Genomic DNA, 24,503 nt, shown 5'->3' on the forward strand with positions numbered 1-24,503 from the left:
ACTGGGAGGACAGCCACGCAGAGCTCGTAACTCCAAGACCGAAGTTGTCCTCTGAGGCCAACGCGCTGCCCTTGATTGGAGTGACCCTGTCACACGTGTGGAACTGTCTTCAGAAGACGGGTCATGTTCTTATGAATAACATCAGGGGTTGCGAACATTGCCCTCTCAGGCAGGAATTTAATTCTAGGGGGAAAAAAAAATGAAGACTTTTGGACCTAATGTATGGTGAATAAGGAAAATCACTCATGTTCCTAATACCACGTCCCATAAAATTGAGACAGGCTATAAATTAAATAAACCCAACTTTAAGGCAGTTCTGAAAGGGGTCTTAGAAATGCTTTGAGCTAAGTCAACATCATTGGAGTAAGTGTGCGGCCTCTGAGGAGGCATATTTTCGGGAGAAATGCTCATATCGAGGTGTGAGTGTTAGCAAAACATCACTGGAAACTCATACTGCTTTCAGCGCCACCAGTATGTGTGCAAGTAGCACCAAGTTTGTGTGCAACCAAATTTCACTAACCTGAGAACATTCAGGGCAGGCATTACAGTGCTTTTCATATGTAAAAGATTAATTTTTTTCTCCCTGTTTTATTGAGATATAATTGACACATAACAATGGGTTGATTTAAGATGTACAAGATAATAATTTGATATTTGTATATAGTGCAATGAGCACAATAAGTTTAGTTAACATCCTTCATCTCATATAGTTACAATTTTTCTTCTTGCGGTGAGAATTTTTAAAAGATGTACTACTCTCTTGGCAACTTTGAAACATATAATACACGACACAGTATCGTTACCTATAGTCTCCATGCTGTACGGCGCAGCCTCGGACCTTATCAGTCTTGGGACTGGGAGTTTTTGCTCTCTGGCCACCTTCGCTCAAAGTTCCATGACATACCGACTTGAGAACTAGAATGCTACATATGTGGATTCAAAAGAGTCAACAATTCGTCCCTCAAAAGTTTCTCTCATAAAAGTTATTTGGCCGAATAGTTTAACGCTTTTTTAAAAACGCTGTTAGGAAAATACCTGAAAAGAACACGATGTGTCATTGCAGGGCCTTGGAGATAAAGGCCTGTTGGGATCACGTGGTCCTCTACCAAGGGGACCAGAGGCCGAGCGAAAGCAAAGAAAGGGGCTGGGGAGGCCCAGGAAGCAGTTTCCACCCAGAAAATGCCATTAGTAGGTCCAGAGCCACCAACTGAAACACATGTATTCGCTGTTCTGTCTGAGATCTGACTTTGAAGGTAGAGAAGCAAGGTGGGGCATCAGGCAGAAACAGCACTTTCTTGCCCAGTGAGGACTCGGGGTGAGCCGTTTGGGGAGCTCCAGTGCTCTGTGGAGTGCAGCTGGCAGACGATCAGGAGAGGTCACAGACTTTCTTGTTCTTTGTGACCCAGTTTCAGAATGTGCCGCCCAGCAAGGAGTGCGGGGCTCACGCGTCCTCACGGGGGCTGTCAGCCCTGCGTTAGCCTCTGCTTCCCTCCGCGAGCCCTAGTCATTCGCTCTGTTGCGTTCAAACTGTAAATTAAAGGAGCCGTTGGTTATTCCTTTTATGTTCTTGGAACTTTATCAGAATTGGTACATTTTGTGTCCTCATTAGTAGTGTTGAGTATTGTACGATCCTAGAAAGTTACACCGAAGGATGTTAGTCCCCTTATCTTTTCATCAACATTTCAAAGCCATCATCAGGTTATTTCGCATGGTCTCTTTTCTAAAAGTCTTGTATGAAGTGCTATGAGTGCTTTAAGAATGAAATAAATGAAAGGCGTTCTATTTCCCTGTGAAAATCAGTGTGATTAAAACTTGTAGGCTAAGACTTTTGGGTCAAGCTCTTTGAGTTGACCCATTTTTTTCCATCGAATTGATTAGTGGTCTTGCTTTTGTGAAGTTATAGGTAAAAATTTTGACCAAATACTCTTCTTAATCTCTGTTCTATCGAGATGAATTTTTGTTGGTGTTTCAGGTTTTACTAGAGACGACATTTGTGCTTGGCTTCTAGTCAGTTTAATTCACCTTTAAGCAAATGGACTGAATTCTACAAACTTCGAGTCTCTGGTGATAAACTTCTCTGTCATCTCTGGATCATCTCTCTTACAGCCAGATGGGACAATGGTTTACATCAGACACGATGTATATTTGAGCAATAAGGTCATAAGCACAGTTACATTACCTTTTATGGGCAGTGAGACATGTAATGTGCCGCAGCCTGCCACAGCGCGTTGCTTTAAAGCCTGGATTCCCACACGATATTTTTTGTACACGTGTTCGTGTCAACAATCTGAGCCTTATTTAAAGCAGCATGGCATGTCCCCTTGAAGTAGGGGAGGAGGGTGACCTTCAGGTCCAGTCCTCTTACGTTTGATTAAAGCCACCTGAAGTAAGCTTATTGCCTCCAAGTCCGCCTTTCATCCTCTGTCACCGTCAGCTTCCTCCCCCTTCCTGGAGGGGGGCCCAATGCCACCCCATTGAGGCCTGGCCTGGCAGAGGTCATCACACCTCCACTTCATCGTCTGTTCCTGGTTAAAAGGCGATTTTGAACTCTATGGAAAATTTAAACAGCTTAAGGGGATGGAGCCAGTTGTTAACCCCAGCACACAGAACGTGTTTGGACCGGTAGGAAGTGCTTTGTGGCATTGTGTGTGCACGTAATTGCAGAAGGACAGTGCAGATCAGGAGCCGGCGTGACTTAAGGAATAGTCAGAGACTGGATGCCATTATCACCGTAGTCTAAATCACTTTTAGTGTAACGTCACCCTAGTTTGGGGATCTGTTTGTATTTCCAGAAAAACATAAAGAATTTTAAATGTCCGTAATAGTCCAGAAGGAAACATCTTTGGTCAGTTAACTCTGTAAGCAAGAGAAAAAAGCTTCTTTTCCTCCTGCAGAGTTTGTTTAAAGAGAGGTTCAAAGTGGTTGGTTTAGAGCTTTGCCTCGTTGAATATGTTCAACGGTGGTTTATGAAAGATGGAATTTTTAAATTACATGAGTACGACCCAGCCTGTTGAGGTCTTGGTTCATAGGAACAGAATTGAGAACAAATGAATCAAGCACAGGATAAAAATCAGCAGCGGGAATGGAAGATGGACTTTCCTAAGGAGGAAGAGCAGCGGGCGGGATGCGGGATGCGGGGTGCGGGGTGCGGGATGCGGGGTGCGGGAGAGCCGCGCTTTACCACAGGGATTCTCGAACGCGAGTCACGGCGGCTTGTTAGACACAGGTCTGGCCCCCATCCCCGGAGCTGCTGATTTCAGCAGGTCTGGGATCCGGTCTGGCATTCTGCATTTCTTGTCAGTTCTAAGGCCCAGGAACCACGCTGTGACAACCACTCTTCTACTAAATAGGGCCCCCCTGAGTTACGAGCGCAACCTGGGTGCTCCCCCGCCAACGCCCTGAGCCCCGGCGATGCCATCTGCAGACCCCAAAATGAAGCACTGTGTTCCTGCGACCGTGGTCCTTGCCCACATCCTCTTTTTATTCTAGAAGTGTTGTCTGCACTGCAGCCACCCCTGACTATCCACGGCAAACCCGTATACACACGTGTAAAAGGTTTTAGCACCGTGTGGAAGACTCGGTCGTGTCACTTTACAGCAAAGGTAAATGACAAACCCACCGGCCATGTCACATCTCTCAGTTGGCTTGTCATGGGCTTGACGCACTGAGTAAGCACTTAGACTTGCTCCCCTCTGGGCAGCTGGGGAGGATCCTCCTTGTTCTAACCCACTGGAGAATTTTAAAATAGCAAAGCCCGGGTCCCACCGCAGACACGTGGCACAGACTCCCTGAATGGCGTGCGGCCAGCCCGAGGACCCTGGGTAGCCCTCGCCGTGGATTCTTGCTGGTTCTCAGCAGGGTGACTGCACCCCCAGGGCTGAAAATTAGTTCTTGGGGGCAAAACATATCTTAGCTGCCGTCATGGTTGGTGGGCCTGCATGGGGCACGCGCACAGCCAGGCGTGGCGTGTGTCTGTAGCATCTGCACCGCACGGGGACCGGGCCGTGAGGACGAAGGCTCCCCAGGAAGTGATCGTGAGAAAGGGAGGACCCTGCCCAGGCGCGGGCGACTGTGGTGGTTTTCAGTGACCCCGCTTCTCTCTGAAGCGCGGTGCACATCCAGCTGTGTGCCCTTCCGGGTTCGGCAGGGGAGAGCGGCACTTTACATTCTAGTGCCTGTTGATCACCCAGCTCTGTGCTTTCACACACATTATTGAGTTAATCCTCATTACCCTGAATTTTTCTTAAAAATTCTAGAAAATTATAATTTCATTAATTTGTGCTAGTACAGCTTTGGGGTATAACTTGCTACAATAAAAATGCTATATGAAAATGTCTGTGGTGCATAGATTGCTATTTGCAAGGGTCCAGGTTTCTTTTAAAATGTGCTCAGTGTTTTCTCTTTATTCAGATATGGTGAAGCCAATAGATGAGGAGAGGCCGTTATTGAAAAGATAGTTTTTGCTCACAGTTCCCAAGAGGAGGGGACACACTGCCACACCGTGAAGGGCCACACGGGAGAGCCAGGGTTGGCCAGGAGCCGGAGGGACAGAGGGACGAGCACGGGCGGAAGCCTCGATGTGGTTTTCAGGGGAAGGAGTGAGCAAGGCATGGTGGGCAGGCTCAGGACTGGCCTGGGCCGTGCGAGGAATTTCAGAGGGCTCTGAGCTGCGGCGAGGTCCCCGGCTGTCTGGTGCCTGGCCCTGAGGTGGTCAGGGCAGAGGCAAGGTGCCTCCTGGAGTGCTGGGCGGAGGAGGCAGCTAGGGGGCATGGACGCAGGATCGGTTGGTTTGCGTGGCACAGGTATGCTCAAAGGCAAAGCGAGTCATTTGCTGTCTTTAGGAATTTGCAGCTCTGGAAGAGGCAGACCCTCCCATCAAGGAGGCCCCAGATGTTGGAGCACCACGAGCACAGAAAATAAGAAAATACAGCGAGTGTAGTTAAGTGTCGTTAATACAAATTTTGTCCGAGAAAGTCAGAGCCATAAACTCCCCTGGTTGCGGAAAAGGAAAAAGTATCCAGATGTTGTGAATTCAGTGTAACCAGGCACTGTCAAGTCTGCTCCGTTTCTACGCAAGCGAAGAATTTTAACCAAGTATAGATTCAAGTCTTCACGCAGTTGTATGCAAAAATCAAGACAAAGCACATGCCCTACGCAGCGAGGCTCGCCGGCCTGGGGAGTTCCGTCTCCTGGCTGGTTTCTGTGCGTGTGCTTGGTTTGTGCAGACACCGACACCATGCGTCACGGTGCAAGGTCAGAGCACCCACTTCGGGTCACCAGACAGCGCCAGAATGGGGAGAGATGGCAAGGTTTTTGAGACCCACGGGTGAGAATGTGGAGCTTCCAATAGGACCAGGAGTTTTATTGCTGCTGGAGTTATGTCTACTGTTTGACAGAAAGAAGGCAGCACCGAGTCCTGAAAAGCAGCCGGACGGTCCAGGAAAGGAGGCCGAGGCCGAAGTTCTAACTCAGCTGTCGACTGGCTGTACAACCTTGGGCTGGAGCTGTTATTTCTCCAAACTTGAGTTTTTTCATCATAAAATGCAAATTACATCTATTCTCGAGATTGGAAACAGTTGAGAAACAAAACATAGGAAACAGAAAAAGATTTAAATAAAAATCTTTTATTAAACTAAATTAAGCTGAATTTGCCGTCATGGCCACGATGCGCAGCCATAATGAGCTTCTCAGTATTTCACCCAGAGTGAAACCCCCCCCACCCCGTCTCAGGCACGGCTGGAGAGCCCACTCCGCTGAACTGGTCTCCTGGACCAGCTGAGGCGCGTCCCTAGGAAGAGGTCTCGGGGTGAGGGGGAGACCAGAGGGGCCGACCCTTGCTGGGCTGGCTCGCCCCTCCTCACGTCTCAGCAGCCAGGCGGGGCCTCGGCTCCCTCCCTCCTTAAAGAGCGAGGGACAGTGGGACGAGGGGACGGTGGTCTCCGGAAAATTAGAAGTGGGGCCAGGAAATCCCCCACACTACTCTGAGGATTGTTCTGGAGACAGATGACACGTAAGCTTATGCAAGACACCGGGGTGGTCGGCATTTTAAATCGAAAAGATAGACAAATGCATCAAGACCTCATTTGCTGCTTCTCCTGGTTTTGAAATTAGGGAAATAGCTCTTTTTTATCTTAATTTTTTCTTATGTAATAACCAAGACTAAACCTTTTAATCTATGAGAAAAGGGAATGTCCTGTCTGAACCCTAGTTACTTGTAATTATATGTCCCGAATTAATGTTAGTTGATTTTATACATGACTCTCAAATTCCATTCCAGTAAGACTATAGATGGGTGAGCGTGTCAGAAATAGTGGAATAGTAGTCTGTGAACATGAGTATCAAATCTCACTGTTCAGTTGTTGGTGTTAGTTGATCACATTGGATGGGAAGTATTTTTCTCATCTTCTCAGAATAATTTAGCACATCCTTCATTATTACATGTGCAGTACAGTCAACAAATGAGAATTCGGCATCTTTCAGCAATGACACTAAAATATGGTATTTACTAAGTACTTTATGTGTCAGGCGCTGTGCCGGGCGCTTTATAAAGCTTTATTTATAATCGTATAACAATTCTGGAAGGAATTATTATTATAGTAGTTTTATAAAGGAGCAAACTGCAGCTCCGAGAGGTTGACTAATTTTACACAGATTGAAAAAAAAGTTACATGGATTGAAAGTAGTAACGCCAGGATTCCCACCCAGAGTCCTGCAAAGCCCGCGTGCTTTCCTTTAAGTCAGTGCTCTGCGTCCCCCTGGGAAAAGAAAATGAGGCTGCAGGTCCATGAGCATGATGAAGACATGACCTTGGAACTTCATCCCTCGGAAGGTTAACGAGGGACGGGAAGAAGCCCATTTTTAACCCTCACACAGGAGTTGACTCCTTTAAAACAAACGAAATGCTTATAAACTGGCAACTTGCCCTTCGATGTGCCTTAAGTGTCCTCATTATTCAACAGGGGGTTTCCTCCCATTTTTTTCCTGTCCTTTTTTCTTTTTCCACCTCAGGAAGATTATCCATGGGGGGCGTCCTAGATCCTCTTTCCAAACTGCCCACAGTTTGTAGCTCAGCGCACTCTTTATGCGGACTCCTCATTGCCGCCTGGGAAATGAGTCTCAAACGTGAGGGGATGCTCAGCTACAAACGGGCATTTCTGTTCCGCTCAGAGTCTCAACTGAAACTGTTGTCTGCTCATCTCTCTGACCTAGCGTAGCACCCATGTGCGGTCAGGAAGAGAAGCGGCCAGGCCAGGGTGGCCCGGGGCGTAATGCAGGCTTAGAACGGATCTAGCAGGCAGGACGTGTGTGTTCTTGGAATAGATGGTACTGCTTTTCCTTTAAAATATTTTTTAAATTTTTTGATTATAGTTGTCATACGATGTTGTGCTAGTTCCAGGTGTGCAACGTAGCGATGAGGCATTTATATACCTTACGACGTGATCACCCCAATAAATCTAGTACCCGCCTGACACCACACATGGTTATTCCAGGGTCACTGACTACGTTCCTTGTGCTCTGCCCCACATCCCCGTGACTGCTTTGTAACTGACAGTTTGTCCTTCTGAATTCCTTCCCCTCTTCACCCAACCCTCTCCCATCTGGCAACCATCAAAATATTCTGCGTGTCTACGAGTTTGTTTCTGTTTTGTTTATTTTGTTCCTTAGATTCCACATATAAGTGAAATCACATGGCCCTTGTCTTCCCCTGTCAACTTACTCCGCTCAGCACAGTCCCCTCCGGGGCCATGCACGTTGCTGCAGGTGGCAAGAGTTCATTCTCTCTCATGGCTGAGTCGTGTTCCATTGTATGTAGGCGCCACCTCTTCTTCATCCGTTCATCTGTCCATGGGCACCCAGGCGGCCTCCTATTTGACTATTGTAAATGATGCTGCAGTGAACATATGGATGCACATGTCCCTTCGAAGTAGTGTTTTGGGTTTCTTTGGATAAACACCCAGAAGTGGGATTACTGGGTCCTTCTCTGTCTCTTTTTACAGCCTTTGTTTTAAAATCCGTTCCGTCTGGTATGAGTGTTGCTACCGCAGATTTTTTTTTCATTTCCATTTCCATGAAATGCCTTTTCCATCCCTTTACTTTCAGTAATAAATGTTATTTCTCCACTTCCTCAGACTGGTTATTTGACCAGCGTGTCCCTCCAGATACAGATATGTGTGTGTTTGCTGCATGTGTATGAACACGCTGAGTAGCATGTAAGGAGGAATAATAGCCAGCACCTACAAAGCGCGTACGGGGTGGCGCCCGGCACTGCGAGGCATCGCTCACGGCGAGCCGTGAGGGGAGTGTAACACCATCCTCGCTTTTACAGATGAGGAAACTCGAGGAGCGACGAACGTGTTGCCCGCGATCACTCCAGTGTGGGTGATGGCGTGAACCCCGACAACCTGGCTCCAGACCTCCCGTTCTCTACACCGTGCCACACCGCCTCTGTCCCCAGAGAAGGTGCACACAGTGGGGGGCTTGACTGTTCGCACGCAGGGAGCCGAATGACAAGTCATCCCCGCAGTGTGCAGTGTCTGCCATACTGCATCCTGGGATACACTCACCGGGCCAGTCCTGGCTGCGGGTGTGGAGGGGGCGCTCCCCCGACCTGTTCTCCTGTGGCGCTTCTTGGGAAGAGAATCGAGCTGAGTCTTCCCACATGCAAGAATTGGACGAGGGAAGCAGTGAGTAGAAGGCAGGGGAAGAACCTGAGCCAACATGGGAGCTCAGGGTGCTCAAGGCTCAACCACAGGGGAGCAGGAGGAGGCCCCGTCTGCCCAGAGCTACCGGGCCACGTGGGGAAAGTAGGAGCCGTGCTTAGGATGGTGGTCACTTCCCGGCGTCACAGCGTGTGACAGTCAGGCGAAGACCTTCGACTTCTGGTCACTTCCCGGGGTCACAGCGTGTGACAGTCAGGCGAAGACCTTCGACTTCGTCTCCCGGGTAAAGCAGAGCTGTCTCCCGAGGTCGAGAACACGAGCGGGAAAAGGGAAGAGTGCGGGTGGTCAATCCGGCAGCCGTGTGCGAGGCCGGGGTCTGTCAGCTGACTTGCTGTGCGTCGGGGCGCGTCCCGCAGCCCTCGGCCCTCGGTGTGGACTGTGTGGGAATGCGAGCTTGGGAGTCACACCCGGATCCCAGCCCCGCTCCTCCGTGTGTCAGAGCTGTGACTTGGAAAGCCATTTAGCCCCCTGGACTGGACTTTGTCATCTGCGACGATGGCAATAATGGCCCTCTACCAAACATTATTCTTAAACGCTGCCCGTGGGACTCGGTGAACGCAGGCCAGCTCCTCTGATTGCTATTTTATTTAAGGAGGTCTCACGGGAAGAACGGCGACCATCCTAGTTGCTTATGAGGACAGAGTAGCGTCAGAAAGTCTCAGCTTCCTTTGACTACGCGATGAAATGACTTGCACCTTTAAGCGCCTTCAGAGACCTTGCACGTCTGATACTCACGTGCGTTATCCTAATAAGCAGCCTGTGAATGAGCCGGAGCGTTCGCTACTCCTGTTTTGCAGACGGTGAGGGAGGGAGGGCCTCAGAGGGGCGAGGACTTGTTTCGGTCGCACAGCGAGTTCACAGAGCCTGGACTGGAACCCATGGCTGCTCCTTCCGGTCAGAGCCCGGCGGGAAAAGCCAAGAATAGCTGCCGCTTTTCTTGCCAATGCCGCCCCCCCCCGCCCCCCGCCGGTTCTGTAGCGAACTCAGTGCAGAGATGAGCGAATTCTCTAGTCCCATCAAAGAGCTGCTTGTTGAACTTTCGACTTTTGGCAAGCTGCGCCCCGTTTCTTAGCCTCAGCCACTCCTGACGCTCTTTCTGCTTTAACTTTTATTTTTCAAGGCACTTTTCAGTTCACTGTTAGCATTCTTGAACAGTAGGCATTGTTTTCAACCTTTTTGCATCTCAAAAATATACGTGGTTTGTTATGTTTCCATCAGTCCACATTTACCCATCAAAATGCATCTCAAAAATATACGTGGTTTGTTATGTTTCCATCAGTCCACATTTACCCATCCAAATACTTAACTCAGAATATTGGTTCGGGTACGCGTGTGTGTGCGCGTGTGGGGGTACGCACGTGTGTGTGTGCGCGTGTGGGGGTACGCACGTGTGTGTGTATGTGGGCGGGTGGGGGGAGGGAATTGGTTAACGCCAGCAAAGTGCGAGTGATATTTAATCTCAAACATTTTGAGATGTGTTGTATTACTTTAAATCCTCCGATTTTAAGTTATACTTAAATGTGCTTTTCCTCAACTTTCTACACCAAGCTAATTAATGGACTGGTCCGTTATTTACTATATGTCATGCTTGCTTGAGAGGCATAAAGCCCCAACCAGCAGGACTGTTTTTTTGTTCACATCTTAGGACTTGTGACAGGAAGGAATAGAGGAGAGGGGGTCATAAGCACAAGACCGCAATTTCTAACCCCTCTCCCGGGGCGGAGATGAGGGTTCCCAATAGCTCTGCCCTAAGATTTGTTTTGTTAATTAAATTTATTAGCGTGACATTGGTTAATAAAATGGTATGTTTCACCTATACAATTCTGTAATATCATCTGTGCGTGGCATTGTGTGTTCACCACCCAAAGTCACATCTTCCGTCACCATATATTTGACCCCATTTATCTTTTTCTGCCTCACAGTTGTCTTTGTGAGTTTGTGTTTGTTTGTTTGTTTGTATTATTTGTTTGTTGTTTCAGTTTTATATCCCACATATGAGCAAAATCACAGAGTTCTCGACTTTTTCCATCTGACTTATTTTGTTTAGCGTGATAATCTCAAGAGCCATCCATGTTGTCGCAAATGGCAGTTTTCCCCCTTTCCTAGGGATGAGTGATGTTCCATCGTATGTATGTGCCACAGCTTTATGCAGCCATCTGTCATCCAAGGGCACTCTGGATGTTTCCATGTCTTGGCCCCGTGAATAGTGCTGCAGTGAACCTCAGGGCGCGTATATCTTTACGGATAAGTATTTTCAAACTTTTGGGGTAGACACCCAGAAGAGGGGTTGCTGTGTCGTTCGGTAGTCCTGTTGATAATAGCCGTTCTGACAGGCGTGAGGTGGTCTCTCACTGTGGTTTTGATTTGCGTTTCCCTAATAGCTAGTAAAGCCGAGTGTCCTTAAATACATCTGTTGGCCGTTTGTGTGACTTCTCGGGAGAAGTGTCTACAACTTGTCCACAGTCGCGCGTCTTGGGGGACACTATGTAACACCCTCTGCACCTCCTCGCGCGGTCTCCAGTCATCTCAGGGAACAGACGGCTGCAGTCCTCATTTTCCTTCAAGCTGACTTTGTTAGAAGAAAAGTTGAAATTTCCTCTCAAACTGCTCCCCCTAGAGTTTTTGAAGGTTATGCCCTAGAGTTCCCGGACAGCCACTAAGGGAGCGACACCCGAAAAAAAAATCAAAAACAAAATCACCAGTGTTCCTGTATTCTGCGATCAGACATTTAATTTCACTTTGATTTAAAATGCATTTCTCCCAGGTATTGATGTTTGTGTGGCAAGACACATGACACTTTGACCCTACATGATATGTTTCTATTTAAAGGATTTCGGGATATGTGTGTTCATCTGTAGGTAAAGCTGACATATGTTGACTATAAAGTTGTTGTGGGTAACACATAATCTATTATTTTTATGAAAAGACAGGGAGTATATTTTCCCCAAGAGTGAAGAATTAATTGCGTCACCAAGGTATGCTTCCCGTGGCCACAGCACGGCGTCAGAGGAAGCTGGCGCCTCGAATCCTCATTCTCCAGTCCTTCAGTTCGGTGGCCAGGCAGAGGCTGGCACCCTAACTTGAACTCTGGAAGTCTGCTGCAAGTCCTATTTGCTAAATAGGTTTCAAATGTTAGCCCTCTGTGGCTTGAGAATGAAGAATGAAAACGCGAGTGATGGTTACTGTTGTTGTCACATGGGGTCACACAAAACCCTCTCCCTCTGCGTGCGCTCACCTAAAGCACGAGGGTGCGGGCGTTACCCCTGAGCCTCTCCAGCGACGCCGAGGCAGCCTGATGGCACGGACGATGCGCTTCTTCAGATCGCGGCAAACGTTCATTTTCACTCAAGGAGCATCTCGGAAACTTCTCTGGGACAAGTCTAGTGTAAAGAAACAGGAGCCCGGTCAGCCCTCCCTCTGGCCACCTGTGCCCGCCGCTGTCCGGCCTCTCTGTCCTCGCCCTTCCCTCTCTTCCGACTTCGGTCTGTTGGGGTCCCCAGCGCGCTATCCTGGAGCGTTGGGGGAGGGGCCTTTTGTCTTCTCTCTCTCTCTCCCTAAGCGTCGTGGGCTGGACGGTGCCCCAAAGAGGTTAAGGAATTGAGATGCAGAGATCGTCGGGATTATTCAGACGGGCCTGAGGCCCAGTGACAGATGTCCTCAGAAGACAAGCACAGGGGCAAGAGGAGGGGGCAGTGTGGCCCCAGAGGCAGCACTTGGAGCCATGCGGCCAGAGGCCACAGCCGAGGATCACTGCCGCCACCGCAGCCAGGGGAGGCGAGGACAGGCCCCCGAGTCCCCGGAGGGCGCAGCCCCACAGACACCTTGGATTTGGGGCTTCTGGCCTCCAGACTGTGAGAGAACGAGTTTCCGTGGTGTTCAGCCCCCCATCCGAAGTCACCTAATGGGGAAGGGGAACCTAATGCGTGGGGTGACCCCTCTGCCCTTCGTCTGCAGAGTCCACGCATGGATTCAGGCCTCCGGCCCTGACCCCTCCTCAGAGGCCACGTTCACACACGTGACTGCCCTCGTGTGTCGGATAGACACCCCACACCTGGCATGGCTAACGAGAGCCGTCCAGCACCGGGCTCCCGGGTCCGTCCCCGGGTCTCCCCCATCCGTGCCTGGCACCACCTCAGGCACTGGACACGGGCCCAGCTGTGGTCGGCTCCTGTGAAGAACTAGGTGTCATGCCTGATGCTCACCTGCCCCCCGACACCCCACGCCTGATGCCTGGGTGGACCCCCTTGGCGGCCGCCTTCCGAAGTCCTCCCTGCCTCTGCTCTTGTGTGTGTCCGCACTGCCAGCCTGGGCGTCCGCAGCGTGACTCAGATCTCTCCACGCTCTGCCCCGAGCAGCCCGACTGCCTCCCTTATGCTTCTCACCTGAGCCCACAAGGTGGTCCTTGGCTGGAGGCTCCTTTGCCTCCGCCCCCAAGGACAGTTGGCGATTTCCGGAGACACGTTTTGATGGTCACTATGAGAAAGAGCCAGCCGGCATCTGGTGGCAGAGCCCAGAAACGCTGCCGGGCACCCTGCCCCGCACAGAGCAGCCCCCACGGCACAGAGTCGCCTGGCCCCGGACGTCAGGGTGCCTGGCGGCCACCCTCGGATGCCTCACGCCCTCTGCGCCTCCTCAAGTCCGTCACGCTGGTCCCCGCCCCAGAGCGTCTCGGCGTGCCCGCCCTTCAGGTTGGAGCCTCCTCTGCCTGGATCTCTGCATCTCTGTGTCTGCACTACCCGGGTGTCAGTCCAGATACCGCCTTCCCAGAGAACACGTCCCCACCCAGGGCTGTCCCCGCCGGCCTGCCCAGCCGCTCTGTCCCGTCAGCCTACGTTCACCTTCTGTTGGTACTTTATGTTACATTTTCGTGTGTTTATTGTTGGCTTTTTCCCTCTGAAACCGTGAGTGCCTCTAAGATCTTGGCCGTTCACGGCCGCCGTCAGCCCCCAGAGCGGTGAATCAAGTCACTCGTGAAACGTTTGGTGCCGAAGGCGAAGCAGCGGCTCCCCGGGGAGGCGGGCGTCTGTCCAGCCCGTGTCAGCATCTAGCAGCGTCGCTCTGGGTGCTGCTTCCGCGAACGTGTTCGCTGCGCTGACAAAAGGAGAAGTCAGGACCTTGGTCCTAGAAAAGATGTCGTTTTACCTTTGAACCTGTTGTTCTGCGGGCAGGACTGGCTTTCAGGCGGGAGGGGTCTGGTGACCACGTGGTGGGTTGGGCAGCAGTGGGCGGGGCCCGGGGTGTGAGGAGCCCACTGAGGGGTTGCTTTGCCCTGGGAGGACCTGCTGTGAGGAGAGGAGGAGAAAGAGGGGTCGTCAAGGAAACAGAGAAAAGCTGGTTAGACAAGTGCCAGGAAAACACCACCAACCCGTCTCTGAAGCCCAAGGCGTGGACTGATCGGAGATGCCCCTTTCAAAGGAAGCGCTGTTAGTAGAGTTTTAGAATGTTTTGTGCGTTTGTGTTGGGGGTGCATGTCCTTTCCAATCACCAGTGAAGAGCTCGACGTTTTCTGGTGAGACAAAAATCAATATAGCTATAAAGAAGTACCTACAAACGGAGAAGGCCATGCAATGTCCAGTTCTTCCTTTCTAAAAAATTCAACCCCACCATGAAATTTCCATGGCCGTACAGGGTTCCTGGGTAACCCTCCGATCCCTCATCCTTCTGTTTTACTTATTAGGAGAAGCTTTGATCATTTCTAAAAGGTCAAACTTGTTGGAAATAGAAGTTATTTTGTTCCCTTTCATCCTGTGTTGAGTGGTTGAGAACTCAGCTGGCTAAATTGGCAAAATTAAGAACTGGCAAAAGCTTCCATCTGCCCCAAACTGACCCAGTCCTGTGTCCATGTTTGGAAATGGTTTCTTGAGCTTATCCACATTTTGTTGGCAGGTCACATCTCTGGAGAATGACAGGCACTTTTCTCCCTACTACCCGTAGCCATGACCCTGGCCTTGAGGAATGCAAACCGTCTGTGATGTCCAGGGTCTGAGGGCGTCTAAACCGAGGGGCAGGTGAAATGGTGGGTGCGGCATCGCGTGAGAACCACCTGTGTCACAGCCACACACAACCGAGCTGGCCTCGTGGTGGTGGATTTTGCTTCATCGCATGAAGAGAGAAGGAAAGGAGAGGACATTTTTGAAAGTAGGGTAGAGAACAAGAGATAAGCATACGTGAGAACGAATCCGGGCTGTGTTAGTCTGAGAGAAGCACTCACGGCGCCCTCGGCGAGGGAGCGCCTCCCTGCGCCAGAGCCGGCGACTCTCCGCCGGGCACTGTGGGCAGTGCCCGCCCCGTGAGGCCCTGGCAGCGAGCGTGCAGACAGGAGATTCTGCCTTATTTAAGCGCGTTTTCATCTAGAAAAAACTACACCTTAACCCTATCTGTAATGTTGGAGGAGGGGTAATCCTGTTTATGGGGCATGGTCGTACAGGCCACCAGACAGAAAACCAGGGTGCCCGACTCACGGATCCGCAGTATCAGTAATTGCTGTTCCGATGCCTAGTACATGTGCAATAACAAGAAAAGCTCACAACATTTGGATCTTCATGTATCTAGGCCTGGTACCAAAACTTGTTTTTAAGTTTTGCATCTTTAACTTTTTTGTAAACATCTGATTTTACTTCTTCTTTCTGTCAATTGATCGAATACACAGGGACATGGGGATCAACTAACTTTTTAAAATTAGCGTTCTGAAATGTGGTGATTTATTCGTTGTCTGTAGAGCCTTTATTGCAGGGATGCACCCCAGGTCCCGTGACCTAACAGCTTACGTTAGCGTTTTGCATAAAGGTCAGGAAACCTGTTATTCATTTCTAAGCAAGATGAAGCCTCTAGGCAAACTCACAGCAACATAGCGGCCAGGACGTCCTGGGTACCTCCTGTCCCTGAAATGTGAATACTTCTAATGTCCTGCTGGCCGGGACACATGCTGTCCCCAGGATGGGAGATGGAAGTGCAGCCTTTGCATGAGGGGGGACCACCCAAGAAGGCCACCCACCAGGCTTTTGGCTCCACCCAACCTAATGCTGGAGTCCCGAGCAGGTGCCAGGGAGGGTCCTGTCAGGGCTACGGGGCAGGTCAGCGGTGAGGACGCCTTCGAGGGCCGTGTGTCAGGGTTCCACTCCGACTCTCCCTTCCGTCCCTCCCTCCATCCCTCTCCGTCTCGGTCTCTGTCTCTACCTCTCTCTCCTCCTTCCACCCTGTCTCCCATGTGGCTTTTTTCATCGATCGTAGGCAGTTCTTAATGCAGATCTGTGACAAAGCCGATCACCCCTTCGTTCGACGCAGTTTCTGTCGTCCGGTGGACACCGCGGTAGATACGGGAGCGCTCACGCATGCGAAACCCCCGCCTTCCAGGAACTCGGTCAGAAAGGTCGCAGACCGGGGACCTCAGCTGCGGCGCAATGCATAGCGTGCCCGGGTGTGAGCCGGGACCACCTGGGCCCTTGAGGCCTGGAGCGTTGGCGACGCAGGGCTCCCGTTCCGTGTCCGTTGGAGGCCGAGGCGTGTCCCCCGTCGCCGTCCTGCTGGCGGCCGCTCCGCTCCCACTTCCTGCCCCCGCCGTCCCCGGCGTCTGGTAGCCATTCCTTTATCTCTGTCCTCACATAAACTCCAGCTCGGGGCACGGCTCCTTCTCCCCCATTCTCTCCCACACCCCCTCGGCCTCTCTTCCTCCCACACGAAGCCATCATGAAAACAACTGATCATACGTTTCGAAAGTTGAGCTGAGAGTTTTGGGGTCATGGGAGAGAGAGCTCAGCGATAAACTTCCAACGACAGAGGGCGCGTTCCTGCGAGGAGTCTCTGGCCCCCCATCCGCGGGCCGCTCACGGCGGCTTCGCCCACAGACGCCCAGACGTCTCCTCTCTGGGGTGCCCTCGCCCTCCGTTGCGTTAGGATGATGCCGTTCTTTTCTCGGAGGTCAGATCCAGGCCCGTTCTGTTTGTCCCTAAACCCCACGGGGCTCAGGCCAGGGGCCTTCGCGTTGTGGAGTCCACGCTGGTCCCTCTGTTCACGCGTTTGTTCAGCCACGTTTGCTGGATGTCTGCCAGGTGCCAGGTGCTGTTCCGGGTGCTGGGGACAAAACCGTACCAGATGGGACAGGGGCCGTCCTAAGGGATGTCGCCGCAGGGGTCGACCGCGACAGGCCCCGGGGTGGGCTCCAGATCCGGGAAGCCAGGTCTGACAGAGGGGTAGGCGGAGGAATGCGGGTGGGACAGACTGAGGGACTCCTCCGCCATCCCCTGGGGCGGCCGGCACGACGGAGAACAGGAAAGTGTGGTTGTTTTGAGCAGTCACCGTCTTCCCTCCAGCTCCCCGAGCTCCGCGCTCCAGCAGGTGAGGCGTGCGGTCTCCAGGGAGGGAAGAGGCAGTGTCCTGCCCTTTTCAGTTTCTGGGTGGTCAGCAGCTAGGCCAGGCTGTTGGGATCGTGCGCTGGGGCACAGCTCGCTCCCACCCAGGTCCTGGGGGTGCGGGCGGGGGCCGATTCTCTGCAGTCGTGTCTGGAGAAGGGAAGCCAGCGTGGGGGCTGGAGGGTTTGGTCACAGTGGTAAAGGGCTGTGGGGGATTGGGACTGGACCCAGTGCTGCTATTGGTTCACATGGAGCGTTATGTAAAACTAAAAAAAAATACCACCGCTTCTTTGGGACGAAGCCACCCAAAGCCAGGTGCAGGGCCCGCCCCGCTTCCCCTCGTGCGGCCTGGACGAATGGTGACCCAGCTCGTCCCGGGAGTGTAGCTCTATCGATGTGGGCCAAGGAGACGGACGGGATCTCATAGTACCTGAGTCCACCCGGGGCTTGTAGCGCAGCGGTCCCCAACCCGTTTGGCACCAGGGACCGGTGCTCCTGTGAGAATCTGACGCCTGATGGTCTGAGGTGGGGCCGAGACGCGGGTGCCAGCGTGGGGGGCGGCTGCGGACACGGAGCTTCGCTTGCTTGGGCCGGTTCCTAACAGGACACGGACCCCGGTACCGGTCCGCAGCCCGGGGGTCGGGCCCCTGTTGTAGAGGACAGCCCCCCCACGCACTCGCAACGGTGAGCGAGCAAACGGCCGCGTTCAAGGAGCTTCACAATAGGCACGTCTTTCCCTCCTTCCTATCCAGTTACTTAAAAAGCGAAAGCAAACACTAATGGTAACAGTGGTCGACCTCGCTCCGCCTGCTCAGTAAGGTCCAGGCGCGCGGGGACTCCCGGGGGCTAAGTCTGAACGCTGACCCGACCCTGTCCCCTCGGCAGGTAGGACTGTCGGGCCGGGCCTCGGGCCCGTCGTCACCGCCACTCGGCGTGTGCTGCCCATCTCCTCCCCATCTCTCCTTCCTCACCCCTCCCTTCTGTCCGCCCCCCCCCTCCAGGGGACAGCCTTACGGAGGGGCCCTGTGACTACCCTGAGCCGCCCTGTCCTCCGCAGTGACCCTTCGCTCTGACACCTCCAAGGCTGGGCTCCAAACAGACGGCTCCTCCCCATTGTGCGGGGTGAGCCCAGGAGCCTGGGTTCTGGGACTCCCACTGCGGCTTCTGGACCAGCCTGGTGCGCACCAGCCTAATCCTTGATGGGCGGGGCACATTTCAGGCGCGAGAAAAGAAACTCAGCCGAGGCTCTGTGGCTTCCCTGGCTGGCCCAGCTGAAGGCCCACGGGGACGCCCCCCAACAACGTGCTTTTCTGCAGAACCTCTTCCCGCTGGGGAACAGGCTTCCCGAACAGAGCCTGGTATCCTCTGTACAGACAGGGTCCATGTTTTCCCCTGTGGTTTTCACACACCTCTGGATGATGCCCCGAGCCGTTAACCATCGTCTCAAGAAGTCGTAAGACGCCAGCATTTAACTGACCTGAGGCACGGGGGCTTCTTGGGGACAGGTCCCCCTTGACTTGGCTGTGAGAAGAAGACCCTTCTACCGAAAGGGTGGTCCGGCCCGTGCACCTCCAGCCTCGGCCATCGCGTGGCGTGACGTGGGCCCACGGCTAATCCACAGATGTCCGATTCGGGTGAGAAGCCTAACATCTGACCTGCCGTCTTCCGAGGAAGGTCACCGGTTCCGAGGGCGCGGGGCGCGCTCCCTCGGAGAGTCTGCTCTGGGCGTCCTCAGCCGGGGGCGGCGGGAGGAGCGCAGACTCGGCAGCAGCAGGCGGGCCGAGGCCGAGCTGCCGGTGGAAATGAGAGGGGCGCATGTTCTTTGAGAGGGAAGACGTTGCCTCGGGGTCAGGAGGATGTCACTGGAGGCCCCTGGCCTTGCTAAGGCGGGCAGAGCTCGTGTGTTCCAGCCCAGCAGCCAAGTCCGCAGGGAGATCGTCTCAGGGAAGCCGTGAGGGCCAGCTGTGCCCCGGCTTCGCCACCGAGCCGACTTCCCTCCCAGATGTCGTGGTTTTCCTGTGCGCCATCAAACTGTCCCGTGTTGACGTTCCTAAGTCAGTAGGAAAAGTGAGTGACGTTTTCCAGATCGAAGCCCAGGCTTCAGAAGCTCCCAGCTAAGACAGCATCTTGGCCAGGGGCAGCGCCATTTGGTGAGATTCCTCGGCAGGCCGCAGGGCTGGGGCTCGCCGAGCAAGAAGGGGGCCAGCCCGCTGGGTGTGCTGAGCTGAGGAGACCAGCTCCTCGACCTGAGTCCTGGGGTTTGCTTCGAGGGGTGACGAGGATTGACTTCTGAAAAACCCGAAACATGAATTTGCTGTCGGTAGAGAACATTTAAAAGTTTCGAATGTACGAGGTCACTGGCTTTATTTTTTCCTCCCTGTGGGGGCGTTCCTTTCAAAGTCAGAAACGAATTTCGCAAAACAAGATCCGACTGGTTTTGAACACTACTGTATTCCCAAGGGGACATTCCTGGACCTCTGAACCCTGCAGGGGACGTCGGCGGCCAGAAGTCTGCCTGCTCAGTCCTGTGGGATGAGGCGTGGGAGACGGAACTCTGGACGAGAGGAGGGAGGAGGCCGCGGTCCTGACCTTGGCCTCCGCCCAGGCAAGAGAACCCAGCACCTTTCCAGGTCGCGCAGAGAGAGGGCCCGGGGCATTAGCTGACCTCAAGGACCCCTGGCAGCCCTTCGCTCCATGCTGGCAGGGACAGCCTGGTCTCTGGAAGGTTCCCTCTGGCTTAGTGTCTCCTGTACCGCGTGGGCAAGCTCGGGAGCAGGGGCACTCTGTAGTGCCCTGCAAAACGTTGTTCTGTTACAGTAACCTGAACTCTCAGTCCCTGAAATGCTAGGTAGACGTTTCATTGTACTTTGTAAACAGTTTATATGGCTCTGAAAATGCATCTGAGACTGAAAATATATTGTCCTTCAAACCACTTACACGCGCGGTGTTTAAAATGGAAAATGCAGTTGGGAGGAAGGAAACCGTTTCTCTCCAGGTCATGATAAAAAGTTGACGTGATCCATCAGCAGCGCTGCCACTGCCCTCTGCTGCCCGAAGGGGGCCCTGGCCTGGGACACCTCGTCCTGCGTCTGGAGGGGAAGGCCAGCCTTTCATCCACCACGGTCGCCGTGGACGCTCGCTGGCGGGTGGAGGCCAGTGTAACAGCGACCCGCTCGGAAAGTCCCAGCAGCCCAGTCTCCCGGGCCCGAAGCCAAAGGAGCACTGTGTCCTCGCGCTTCGGGATTTTCTGCCGTCTTCGAGGTTTTATGAAGTTCTGAGAGTTCTTTCTACAAAATCACTAATCTATGGATGTAATTGTTTATTTAGAGGTTGATTACAGGTTGTCACTTTTTTTTTTGGTAAAATATCAGTTATTTTTTAAAGCATGACATACTAGTAGAAATGGCAACAAAACTGATCTTGGGTGAGACCCTTCTCGGAAGGCAGAGCAGAGCGGAATGAAGCAGCCTTGTGGAAAAGTCCCGGCCTTCACACTAGGTACCGGGTGCTCAGCGTGCGGGCGAGACGGGGGGCTTTCGCCCACTTGAAATTCACAACATCGGGGGCCATTTCTGTCCATTCTCTCCGGGGCTTCTGTTCAACACTGATGACAATTAATGACCATTGTTAGGCCCCCCGGGGATGTGCTTGTCACCCGTATGCATTGTTCACCCAGCAAAAGCAGCTCGTGAACTCTGGTTCACTGAATTGTAAATCACCAACAGACTTCATGCACTTAACAGCTAGATGTCAACGTGCACTGTGTGCCAGGCACAAACTCCTAGGAATCACCTGCACTTACGCCCCAAGGTGCTCACAGTTCAGTGGGAGCAAATGCCGGTAAGCCGATGCTTTCCCGAAAAATTCCCAGGGGTTGTGCTCCGGTCACAGGGGTCGTGCTCCAGTCACAGGGGTCGTGCTCCAGTCACAGGGGTTGTGCTCCGGTCACGCCAGCCAGCAGCCCAGCCGCTTGGCTGTTTCTGGTCAGGACCCACGACAGCCCCAGGGACCGATTCTGCCCCTCGCTGCTCAGTACACCGAGGAACACAGGAAGAGGCTCTGCTTCCCTGTTCTTTATTAACTGTGTGCCTTTTCGTAACTGGACTCCTGTCTGGGATAGGAAGCATGCGTCGACCCTAACCACCCCCCACTCTCTGATCACAGATGTGCTAGTGAGTAATAGAAGACGAATACACTGCCCTGTGCAGACCGCCTCGCCTGCTCTCTGATCACAGATGTGCTAGTGAGTAATAGACGAATACACTGCCCTGTGCAGACCGCCTCGCCTTGTGTCAGAACCTGGAGGGGTCCTGGGAGAAACCGGCTTGCGCTATCCAGTTACTGCCCACACAGAGGGCTGCAGCATCGGGGCGGGGCTCGGTGGATGGTGCTGACACTGCATGAGCAAGGGAGTTTATTTGGTTACCAAGAGCATGTTTTGAAAACAAGGATTACACGGGGCCTTCGCTTGAAGTCCCCGAATGCCACGTAAAGCGTGCACAGGAAGCTGTTGCTCAGTGTTAAATGCGTTGATGGTTTCTGATTTCGTTATGGTTGAGCACACACTTAGTTATATTTGCTTCGGAAAGTTTCTGGGATTCGGTCATTGAAGTGACACTGTGTGGCGTGCAGCTGGCGACCTTGTTTGCCCATCCATGTGTATGAGGTGCGAAGGGAAACCCCAAGCTTCTTGAGAATCTTGGCCAAGCCCAGCCTGCCTCCACTGACCACCTCCGTGTGGAAACAGGCCTTCTGCTTGGGCATCGCCCTGTCCCCATCCTGTGGCCGGTGGTTCTCCAGCTAGTTGTGTAGCAGAAACTCGTTGAGGACTGTCACCTCTGACTGCCCATCGACAGTTACCGAAAAGCTACGTGATGGGAGCCTGTCTGCACGAAGGAATATTCCAAGAATCATTTCGACGTGATGAGCCTGCTCTGAAATCGTAGGGCGATGATTAATCATCTTCTTCTCCCTCTTTTGATTTCTGGACCAATTAAGAAATAGGCCAGAGTTAGACAAATGGGGCAAAACGCTAAGAAGCCTCCTTCATGGCTGGGAGAGCAGGTAGGGCGGGGACTCCCTCCAGGCCCCGTGGTGGGGCGTGCGGGCTCCGCCGCCCGTCGGTGAGTGAGTGGACAGAGCAGCCGGTCAGTAATGTGACCTTCGCCTCTCTCGGGGGAGCTCAGGGGACCTTTCCTTTGTCTAGGCCCCTGAGGGCCTGTGCCACCTGCCAGCACGGCCCTCCCAGAGCTGGCGGAAAGCTGGCCCGGGGTGGGGATGGAGCACTTCCTGGGGCCCGCGAGGGGTCCCGTCAGGGCCATTTCCTCTTCCTCCTCGCCTTTCGCTTAAAATACGACCGGCCACTCGACGCGGAGCTGGGGAGGCCCGACCTCCGGGGCTGCGTGGTGCCTGAGGCCAGCCGTTTGGGCTCAGGTAGGTGACTGTAAACGCCAGCTGCTGTTCAGTAACGTGCCCCAATCAATCGGCAGATGCTCACTGTGGTCCTTTTAAGCAGAAAGGGAAGAAAACCGCAAAGCAAACCCATGACTCAGGAACAGGGAGCCAGACCTGCTGATGGCCCACCTCTCAGGCCCCTGCTGTTCCCGCAAGGGTGGCACTCAGACACCCACCAGCCTTTTAGGTCTGAACTTCAAGTTATCACTGTCCTCACAGTGGGGGTGGGCTGGACCATGTGACTTGGACCTGAAGCTGAAGTAGCACTGCCTTGTCTTCCAGGAATTCACATTTATTCAGTTAAAGCTCACGGCCTCTGACTCCCCGCTCTCAGGTGGGGGAGCCGGCCCCGGGGACAGAGGCCTCGCTGGGCCTCCAGGAGGCGTGCGCTTCCTTCCCGCATATTGAAGCACAAGCAGCTCGCTAGTCACTAGTGGAGGCCAGTAAGAAAGGACCGGCCGTGACCACCGTTTAAAGTCAGTAACCACAGTCCTTGGAAGAAATCGTGGCCCAGTGTCTTTCGGGCTCTCCACCCATCAGATCAGCGACTCTTCCCACAGGAGAAGTGGCGGGGGGGACACCCAGAGTGTTGTCCTGTCCTGTCTCTGGGGAGAGAGGAACTTCCTCTTTTGAGAAAGTACAAAAAGGGGGGAGATATGGTCTCCCCAGCCCCCAACCACTGCATGGGGAGACCTCAGCGTGCAGCCCTGCAACCTTCGGATGGCGCTCTGTGCACGCCCAGGCCGTAGTGCACCTCTACGCGTACAGCTCCACTCGCTCTCCAGGGACTCATCTCCCTTCTGACGGGGCCTCATCGGGACAGAAGAGAGAGAGAGACGGAGCAGAATTCATTCGCCACACGCGTGGCAGTCTGAGCCTGCAGGCAAAATCGGATCCCCTTCTGGTCCCCGTTAGGGAAAATAAAACCTGTGATGTATGTTGTTCTTCCCCTCCCCCTCCGACAATGCGGGAACGAATTCGCCGGAAGAAAGAAACTCGAGAATGGCAAGTCTGCCTCTCGGGGGCTGACTCAGCTCCCTCATCCCCGCTGGCCTCCTCTGGGACCGCTGTCAGGTTTGAGAGGTGCCGCGGGTGGGAACGTTCTGCCCAGTGCCTGACAGTGTAAGTCGCACGCCTCTGGGTTTGCGTCCTGGCCGTCCCCTGGCCCAGCCCCGCGACCCCCGTGCTCCACTGAGACCCTCGCGAGGCTGGCTGGCTTTCCTCACCAAACACTGAGTAATGCCTCTCCTTTGATCATCAGGGATGAATTGGACACATGGGATCAGGAACGATGTTCTGTGAGCTGGCCGCCCACCCTGCCGGCCGCCCGACCTCCCCCCACGCACCCCTCTCTGCAGGCCACGGAGCAGAGGAAAACATCTGAGCTTTTGAGTGAAACGGTCAAGGGTCTGAATTTCTCTTCTAGCATTTGTCAGTCACATGACCACGGGTAAATCACTGAAAAGGCCTCATGCTTTTATTGTGCGGCAGGTGTCATCAGGATGGAGGAAAGAGACCCATGTTCCGACAGAGATCTTAGAGAACACGGTGCCGCCAACACCACACTTGTCCCTGCGCTTCAGAAAGTGTTCCCATGTCATAGGGAGGCCCGTTTCTTCAGTGACCTGGTCACGAGTAGTAGGCACACCCACCTGAGCGTGCACACGCGCGCGCGCACACACACTCACACAGAGTCCTCACGCACAGGTCGGCCTCTGTGGGGGGAGTCGCTTATGCCTTTGAGAAGGCCACAGCACGGTGCTGATGATAACTGGGTAGTTTATTACTGTGAGGAGTGAGGGTGGGTTCATCCCGGGGCCTGTTGGGTTTGGCCAACCGCCATAAAAATGTCCCTTCATCAGATGTGGATACGTGTCCTGCCAAGTACTTTCCACTTGTTCGGCTTCGTGTTTTTCCTTGGAAATTTAATCCACATGTGCTGAGCTGGTTACTGACCTCGGAGTGCTGCTGGGCAGACGCC

This window comes from Pteropus alecto, unplaced genomic scaffold, assembly GCF_000325575.1.
Source record: "Pteropus alecto unplaced genomic scaffold, ASM32557v1 scaffold17, whole genome shotgun sequence".
Taxonomy (NCBI): Eukaryota; Metazoa; Chordata; class Mammalia; order Chiroptera; family Pteropodidae; genus Pteropus; species Pteropus alecto.